The sequence below is a fragment of the Coenobita brevimanus genome, chromosome 87, assembly GCF_032717465.1.
Source record: "Coenobita brevimanus isolate Jiangsu-jjx chromosome 87, ASM3271746v2, whole genome shotgun sequence".
Lineage (NCBI taxonomy): Eukaryota > Metazoa > Arthropoda > Malacostraca > Decapoda > Coenobitidae > Coenobita > Coenobita brevimanus.
Window position 1 is genome coordinate 10,995,489 of NC_137040.1, and position 9,593 is coordinate 11,005,081.

Here is a 9,593-nt window from a genome sequence, read left to right on the forward strand (position 1 = left end):
GTTAATAGTGAACATGATAAGACCGAGAATGGAATATGCAGCAATGATATGGTCACCACACTTGAAAAGACATACAAGTAAACTAGAATGAATACAAAGGATAGCCACAAAACTGACATAAAGCTTGAGGGAGTTGTCTTATGAGGAGAGATAAGAAAAACTGAAATTGCCAACCCTGTGAGACAAAGGAGAGAGGGGAGATTTGACTGCAATGTTTAGAGGAGTAAGAGGAATAGAACATGTGGACAGAGAAGACCTCTTTGTGAAAGATGATGGATGAACAATACGACAAATTCAAGCTGAAGAAGAGTCAATGCCTCAGTGATGTACAGAAATCTGGCTCTCCAAACAGACCTGTAGAGAACTGGAATAATTTAGAGGCACAGGTGGTGTGAGCAGAGACTACCCATGGGTTTTAATCTAGACTGGATAATAAATATTTGTAGAAAAGAGATGGGATAACACGAGCTTAGCTCAAATCCTGTATGCTGTACAGTAAGATCTTGCCAATAACGATTTCAACAATAATGTTTTCGGCAATAATGATAAGTTAGAATAGATACCCAGTTTCCATATTAACATCTGGATTCACTCGATTAACGTTTATTTCATGGGAAATGTCTGGGCGCATCTTGGATAGCATTCGTTGAACGCTATCTTGATGACGTAAACTTGAAGCAGTAGAAGGACCTTACCAACTCAGTTCATATTCTTCCAGTTTGTTTTCTGTATATTTCTGACTATTTTCAGGGTGGTAAATTACCTCTTCCTGATGAAAGGTTTCCCACTGTTTTTATTGTTATGGTCCTTAAGCTGTACCTTTGGTTGTTTGTTGATGGCGTAATGGAAGAATTTTACTCAGGGTACTGAAATGTGGATTTTGTTTCCCAACTTCCCAACTGAATGCTAGGATAGGTTAGGTTATGAGGTACAGTTAAGCTAGGTTAGGTTAGGTTTAGTTAAACACTTAGGTCAGGGCAGTCCCTTCTGCCACTATGATTGAAAACTCAAATGAGTTGACACAGTAGAACATTGCTAAAAACAACAGGCATCATACCAAACACCTCCTTAACTCCTTTAAGGTGAGTTTTATATTACTCATGATGATTTAATAACTAATCTTATTATTTCAGTTAAAAAAAGTAGTGATAGGAAGACTTCAAATGGGACAAATGAGGAAAAAGTCCTGGGGTGGCAGCACCAATACACCCTCTATACATGTATTTTGTCACACAAAGAACGTTTTCGCTAATAACAGCGTTTTTCTGGCACCAATCAGACATTATTAGCGAGATCCTACTGTAATACAATTAGGTAAATATGATTAGATAAATACACACACACACACACACACACACACACACACACACACACACACACAAAACTTTTAGCCAGATGGGAAACTTCAATATTCTTAACAGTACTAATCCAAGCTGAAGACGAAGAGAGGCTGAAGAAGCTTCTTTGGCAATGCCAAGGAGATGTATTGTCTCTCCCTGAATGCCTACCTGTCCATTTTTGTGTGCCTGTGTTGGTGTCAGTGTAAGTGTCAGTCTCTGTGTCTGTCTAACTCTCAAAAGCTTTAATCCACCTTCATAGTCACTGTAGCACTCATTTAGTCACTGTCACATATGACTATTATCAATACACAGAGAGAAAAAAAAAATTGCAATAATATCTGAAGCATGTCATGACAAGCATATACAGTATGTTCAACCTTCATCACTGCTAACTACACTGTAATGTGGAATACAGGCTGATCACAACTAACAATCTGAGGTGTTCATAAATGGCCACAGAAAAATAGGAGCATGCTTACACCTTCATGCACTCACTTTCAGTTGGACGGTAAATTTACAATTTCCATTCTTGCACTAACTTCAAACTCATTATCATGTTTTCTCATAATACCAGTCATTTTTTCTCACTCTCAATCATACTAGTCACACATTTATTTTCTCGTACTTTCTAAAAATTACTAACACATTCAAACTTTTATTCGCTCCCTCAATTAGCCTCTCTCATTCTCTTCATCTGTCTCACTCTTGCACTGACCCTCTCTCTCTCTCTCTCTCTCTCTCTCTCTCGTCACACATGAAATTTTTTGCAAGGTTGAGTATGACATTTCATTTGTAATTTGGCTGAAGAACACTGCTCACCTTTATCAGAATTATCATTATTATACTTATCATTAACAGAGATGGACAGTATTTACAGTAAATACAATACATTTGTACTTTAATGCTTCCATTGATAAATACTTTTCTCTGTGAGTTTCAGTATGTATCTGAAAGCTCTGACTCAGCATTCAGTACAGTATTTACAAACACTTATTTCTAAATACTTTTTTCAAATACAGTACCTGTACATACATTTTGGAGAGAGAGAGAGAGAGAGAGAGAGAGAGACAGACAGACAGACAGACAGAGAAACTCCTCTCCAATGCTCTGTACTTACAGTAGTCAGAATAAACACTCCTGCATTAAATGGCTATTATTTATTTACAGCCTTATTGTGGTAGGTGGGGTGCCCATCATCCACCCACTTAGTGTAGTGGTACTCTGTTTTTAGGGTAGCTCTACACTGAGTGGCAAGCCAAATGATTTCCTGTAAACCAGGAATGCATTTACAACACTGGGTGGTAACCTTATAACCAACCAACACATGTTCCTAATGTGACAACAAGTGGGTTGGCGAAGGATTAATGCCCCTCCCCGGAAAACAACTAACTAAAAATATGAACAAGAAGCCTTGGACCAGGACTGACCAAAAGGTGATGACTAAGGACCAAACAAAGGAGATGGAACAGATAGCTACATGGAATGTAAGGGGTGCAAATGATGAGGTGAAAGAAATTCCAGGTGCTTTAGGGTTCAAAAGTGGATGTATGTGGATTAAATGAAACTAAATGGAGAGGTAAGAGTGTGAGAGAATGGGAGTATGGACGGGGTATATGCATGGGAGTAGGTGAGAATGAGGGGCAAAAGAAGTGTGTATTGTTGTAAGTAACAAATGGAAGGAGAATATATGAGAGTATACATCAGTTGGCTCAAAGATTTTGTGGGTAAGCTTAAAAGTTGGACTACAACTGTGGGCAACTGTGTGTGTGTATGCACCAACACAAGATCGTGCAAGCAGAGTGAGATAAGAGTTCTGGACAAATGTGGAAGTGTGCATGGAAATGTTTGAAAGGAATGAAAGAGTGTTTCTGATTGGACATATGGATGGAAAAGTAGGGAATGTGAAGGTGGATGGAGTAGTTGGTGAGTGGGGTGTGCCTGCTGAGATAGATGAGAATGGCAGTGCTTTAGTGGACATTTGTGCCAGGAGGGGGTTGGTGACAGCCAATACCCTCTTCAGGCACAAAATGATTCAAAGGAATAAGTGGCTAGTGATGAGAAGGGTGGGTGATAAACTGAATGAACGGAAGGCAATGACTGATTACATGTGTGTGAATGACAGGATAAGAAGGTGTGTAATGAATGCAAGAGTAGACAGAGGTTGGGGTAGTGGACTTTCTGACCATCACCAAATAGTGGTCAGAATCAATGTCCAAATGAAATGGCGAAATAGATGAAGAGAAGGACAGGAGGAAGTAGCTCATACAAGGAGTGTGCAAAAGTTACAAGAGGATGGAAAACGGGCTGAATAGAAAAGGGAAGTGGAGGAGCGATTGGGTATATACAGTACAGTAAAAGTCCCATTATTCGGCAGCTGATTATTCGGTAGATCCGACATTTCGGCAGTTTTGAGAAATAGTCCCATTTACAAAAATCTTTGATTGTTCGGCAGATGTTCGGAATCATCTCGGCAGTCCAGGAAGTGTTCTCTGTGACTTGTAGGCCTAATGTTTCATTACACTTCTGTATGTTCACTAATTTCTATATTTTTTCAGACTCAGGTAGAGTATTATATTGATTACTATATTGGATAGTATCATACAGTACAGTAACCACCCCCTCCAAATTAGCGAGGGTTACGTTCCAAGTCCCCTTGCTAATTCTTGAAATTCGTTCATTCTTAACGTATTCCTGAAAGTGTCATTTACTGGTAATTGCGTAGCCCATGAACCACTGATACTGTAATGCATTACCCATAAATAATGGTGCTTGTTAAATCAGTTTCCCCACTGTTTTTAGCTGTACGGCTGTGACAGCTCTAGTATTTTTATTCCTCAGCATAATGGAGGAAGGGACTGTCCTGTTTAACTAAACCTAATCTAACCGAGCTTAACTGTACCTAATAATTTAACCATACCAAACCTAACCTAAAGTAAGAAAAATACTTAAAAATAAACTGGAGGAATATGAATTGCTAAGGTCTCTCTGATGACAGTTAAACGTACATTTAGCGCTCATTCTTTTATTCGTTTTGTGTTTAATGTGAGAGTACTGATGCAAACAGTAATATATCCCATTAACCCCTTAATAACCTCCGGCACTGAACAACCCTTTACAGTACCGATGTCAGTGATATCAAGTCTGTGTGAGCTATACAGAAAATTGAACAATTATGGGGAGGGAACGAAGGTCACTGGTACGTTTACACGACTCTATGCCAAGATTCCAAGCAGTCAGGCGGTCGGTTAATCTCAGATGTTTGCGCCCATTTGGTAAATGCCCCGTAACTTTGTAAGTTTTTCCGTGACTCATAGCGAATCATAGCATGGGTTTGGAAAGTTAAATAACATTGCTAGGTGAGCCAGACGATTATCTTCACGTCTTTAAGAAAAACAAATTGATAGAAGAATGGAAGAAACTTACTCTACGTACTCAGAGGGATTAAATTTCTTCCATTTTCTTAACGATGTGAAGATAATCATCTGGCACACCTAACAATGTGTTATTTAGTTTCCTAAACCCATGCTATGATTCACGGGAGAAGTTACAAAGTTACGGTGCATTTACCAAATGGGCGAAAACATCTGAGATTAACCGACCCTCTGACTGCTTGGAATCGTATCGTAGAGTCGTGAAAACATGCCAGTGACCTTCGTTCCCTTCCCATAATTGTTCACAGTTTTTTACAGTCATGGGTTGTTCAATGCCGGAGGTTATTAAGGGGTTAATGGAATACATTACTGTTTCCGTCAATACTCTCCCTTTCACACATAAACAAAAAAAACGAAGAAAAGAATGAATGCTAAATGTACGATTAACTTTCATCAGAAAGACCTTACCAATTCATATTCCTTCGCTTTATTTTATGCAATTTTCCGACTATTTTATTTTGTTTGGAAAAAATACTGTATACAGCACTCACTCCAAACATATTTGTAATAACATAAGTAGTGATGAGTTCACCAATACAAGTGATGTACTGAGCTGGTAGGTAATATTACGTATCATTTCGGCCATCCAGGAAGTGTTATCTGACTTGTATGCCTACTGTGTCATTACACTTGTATATGTTCACTAATTTATATATATATATATTTCAGATTCAGGTACAGTACTGTATTGATAGCAGTATTGTACAGTATACTCTCTCCAAACAGATGTAATACCATAAGTGGTGACGACAGTGTTCACCAATATATTTAAGGTACTGAGTGGGTAGGTTTTTGATTATTCGGTAAATCCAATATTTCGGCATCATCCTGGTCCCATAGATGCCGAATAATGGGACTTTTACTGTAATCCCTTTATTATCCGGATGCCCACTAACCGGACACCTCACTACCCGGAAATTTTGGGCTTGGGCCTTCGGAACCCCAAAATGGCCAAAAAAAAAACGAAAAAAATCCAAAAAAATCTGAATTTTTTTCCCACCCATAATTTGAACTTGGCATGAAGCATCGAACAGCTGTGTTTACGCACAGCAGCCAGCCCCCTGCTGTCCCTCCCCTCCCCAGTTACCGCCTAACTACCATCGTGAGTAGATGCTCATTGCAATGGATGCCCCACGTGCTCATTTTTGTGATTAAACAGTGAATAAACTGCAATACCTCGCCATGAGACCACATGGGAATTTACAGTACTGTGAAGTGTTAAGAAATTAGAATTAAGCGTGCAAAGGATTAAGTTTGGAGTGACAACTGGCACTTGAAACTGGCGTGGCGCAATTAAGAACAGAATGTGCAGTGTTAAACAATTGTAACTCAGTGCAAAGAATTAAGTGCAGCACAACACTGTATTACTGTACGTGCTTCAAGAGCATTTTCACCACTGCCAGAGCCTTAGAGGTGGTGGCCATGGACGTGCTGTAAGTACCCTGTATACTGCAAAATATTTTCCATACTCACTTCTAATTCCTCATTCTCTGGTTCTTTTTCATTTATTTCATGCTTTATGTCCCTTACTGTGTGAACAGGGTCTTAATAGGTGATATGCATGTCCAGTAGGGAGTTATTTAGGTGGCTTTCAAAGGTAGGCTGGGTTAGGGTCCATTGGTACCAATATAGGAGGCAGAGGCCCAGTATCCAGACAAAACCACTTCCCGGACATGCCTTTGGCTGTATTACATCAGATATTGGGAAGATTACTGTATAAATTGGAGCAGATGGGGGACATGGAAGGTGTATGCAAGATATTCACAGAAGAAATCTGTGCAGCATGTGAGGTGGTGTGTGGGTGAAGAGAAGACGAAACAGGGTGCAGGGAACAGCATGGTGGAGTGAAGAGGTGAGAGAGGCTGTGGCACAAAAGAAGAAAGCATATGGATGAGAAACAGGGGCATGGAAGAAGTTGAGAGATGGAAGAGAGAGTTATATGTGCAGAGGAAGAGAGAGATGAAAAGGTTAGTAAGAGAAAGACGAGAGTGGAGGAGGAATTTGGAAGAAATATGAGTGTAAAAAGGAGGGAATGCAAGAAAATGTTCTGGAAAGACGTTAAGTTAAGAGAGTTAGACAGGGTGGCAAAGAAGATAGATGGGAAGTGAAAGATAAAAATGGTAGATTACTTGTGGAGAAGGGAGAAAAAGTGAGCAGATGTAGAGAACACTTTAAGGAATTGTTGAACACAGAGACTTAAAGTAATGTGAGCATAAGTGGCTGGGGAATGGCTGGGAGACAGAGGGATGAGGAAGAAATCAGTAGGATGGATGTTGTGGAAGCAATGAAGAAAGTTAAAATAGCGAAAGCCCCAGAAATTGATGGAGTATGTGGTGAAATGGTGAAGCATGGGGGAGAGATAGTAGTAGAATGGATGTGGAAGATGTGCAGACTAGCCTGGGAGGAAGGCAAAGTCCCAGAGGACTGGAAGTCAGGTATAATTATTCCTTTGTACAAAGAAAAAGGGGAAAAAGAAGTATGTGGTAATCATAGGGGCATTTGTCTTCTTAGTGTAATGGGAAAAGTATATGGTAGGACACAGAGGTAGGAAAATAACAGGAATTACTTGGAGAAGAACAGGGAGGCTTTAGGAAGGGAAAAGGTTGTGAGGATCAAATATTCATACTTAGGTCTTTAATGGAAAAGTTTCTGGAGAAGGGAAAGAAGTTCTATGTGGCCTTCATGGATTTGGAGAAAGCATATGACAGAGTGGATAGACAAGGATTGTGGAAAGTAATAAGAATATTTGGAGTAGACGGGAAGTTGTTGAATGCCGTGAATGGTATGTATAAGGGTGCTAAGTCTGCAGCGCGTGGGGATAGTAAACTGAGTGAATTTTTCTATCCGAAGGTTAGATTGAAACAGGGATGTGTCATGTCCCCATGGTTGTTCAATCTGTATATGGATGGGGTTATAAAGGTGATACAAGGTAGGGCAGTGGATGTTGGAGTGGCCCTAATGAGAGAGGGCAGTGTTTGGAAACTACCGTACCTGTGGTGTTGTTTGCAGATGATGCTGAGTTGTTAAGTGAAGACGAAGGGGAACTGCAAGGTTTTGTGGATGAGTTTGGGAGAGTAGGTAAGAAACGGAAGCTAAATGTGAATGTAGGGATAAGTAAAGTTAAGGTCTTTGAGAGAAGTGAAGTTAGAGAATGTGCAGTGAGGTTGCATGAGGAGGAAATGGAAAATGTGAGTGCATTTAAGTGCTTGGGTAGTGTAATGAGTAAGGATGGAAGTTTAGAGGGTGAAGTGCTTGAAAGGGTACAAGAAGGAAGAAAGGCTGCTGGTTCCTTGAAAGCAGTGATAAGAAACAGGGAAGTGAGCAAGGAAGTGAAAAAGTTACTACATGACAGTATTGTGATACCAACTATAACGTATGAAAGTGAAGTTTGGACCTTGTTGGAGGGACAGAAGTCAAAGAGTGAGCACAGTGGAAATGAGTTATTTGAGAGGAGCATGTGGAGTCACATGGAGAGACAGACTGACAAATAGGGAAGTGAAGGTGCATTTTGGTGTGGATGTTGATGCGATAGGAAGCATTAAGAGAAACACACTGAGATGTTTGGCTATGTGGAGAGGATGGAGAGTGAGAGACTGACGAGAAGAGTGTATGTGAGTTAGGTGGAGGGGGGGAGAGGGAGGGGGAAACCAAGGATGAGATGAAGGGATGGAGTGGAAAGGCATATGAGTGAGGGGGGGTGTGAGCTGAGAGTAGGGCAGTGAAATGGTGGGGGACAGGGTGACATGGAGGCGATTTGTTTGTGGCCACCCCTTACGGGATTAAGGCATCTGGCAATAAATAGACAGATAGATAGATAGATTATTGTTTCCCCTTAAAGAAGAACCTTAACTGACACTTCTTTTGAGAAAATAGTGTTGCTGAGGTAAAATAAGGTTAATGGTTTCTCATCCTCACTTGTTTGTCTGTCCTCCCATGTAACCCCAGATGCTTAAAAAAAAAAAAAAAAAAAAAAAAAAAAAAAAAAATACACTCCTCTCACTGGCTTCTGTCTTTCCAAATGAACCCAAGCTGAACTTCTAGAGTGGGGATCATAATGCTGTTATGCAGTGACTTTTTAAAAATTCCAGTCAAACTTCCCTATCCTTTATCACTGCTCTCAATGTACCAGCAATATTTCTTCCATACTTCATCATTTCACACACTTCATGCTCTACACTTTCATCCTTGCTCATCATGCAACCTAAATATCTGAAGACACTCACATTCTCCACTTCCTGACCAGTCAGCCTCCCTATGCACTGTGTGACCTCACTGCTCCCAGAACCATAACTTTACTCTTTGCTATATTCACATTTTGAATCTGTTTCTTTCAAACATTTCTAAATTCAGTCACCAGGCCTTGCAACTCCCATTTATCTTCACATAACTAGGATGTCCAATGTTATCAGCAAACAATGGTATAAGCAATTTCCATATCAAAAGACTCTCCAACATCCACTGCCACACTTTGTATTTCCTTTGACACCATCTACCCATCCATATATACCTATATACCTGTATATAAAAGCTGCATTGTTTGTTTGTTTGTCCTTCAATCACGGGCAAACCAAGGGCCAGAGACCCCCAGACCCATATACTGTATATTCTGAATCAGGGTGACCCAAGGATGGTTTTAAGGGGGTAAAAATTCAGATCTGGGTCATTTGAGGTCACTGGTAGAGTTTTTGTCTTTTTGGCCAGGGCAATGCTGGGTACCCCTGCAGCCCAACATTTGGCATGGGAGATTCACATGACCTCTAGTTCGGATATAGGCTATGTGAGGTTGACCTCTGAAGTCATTTGAGGTCGTTGGTTGGAGGTC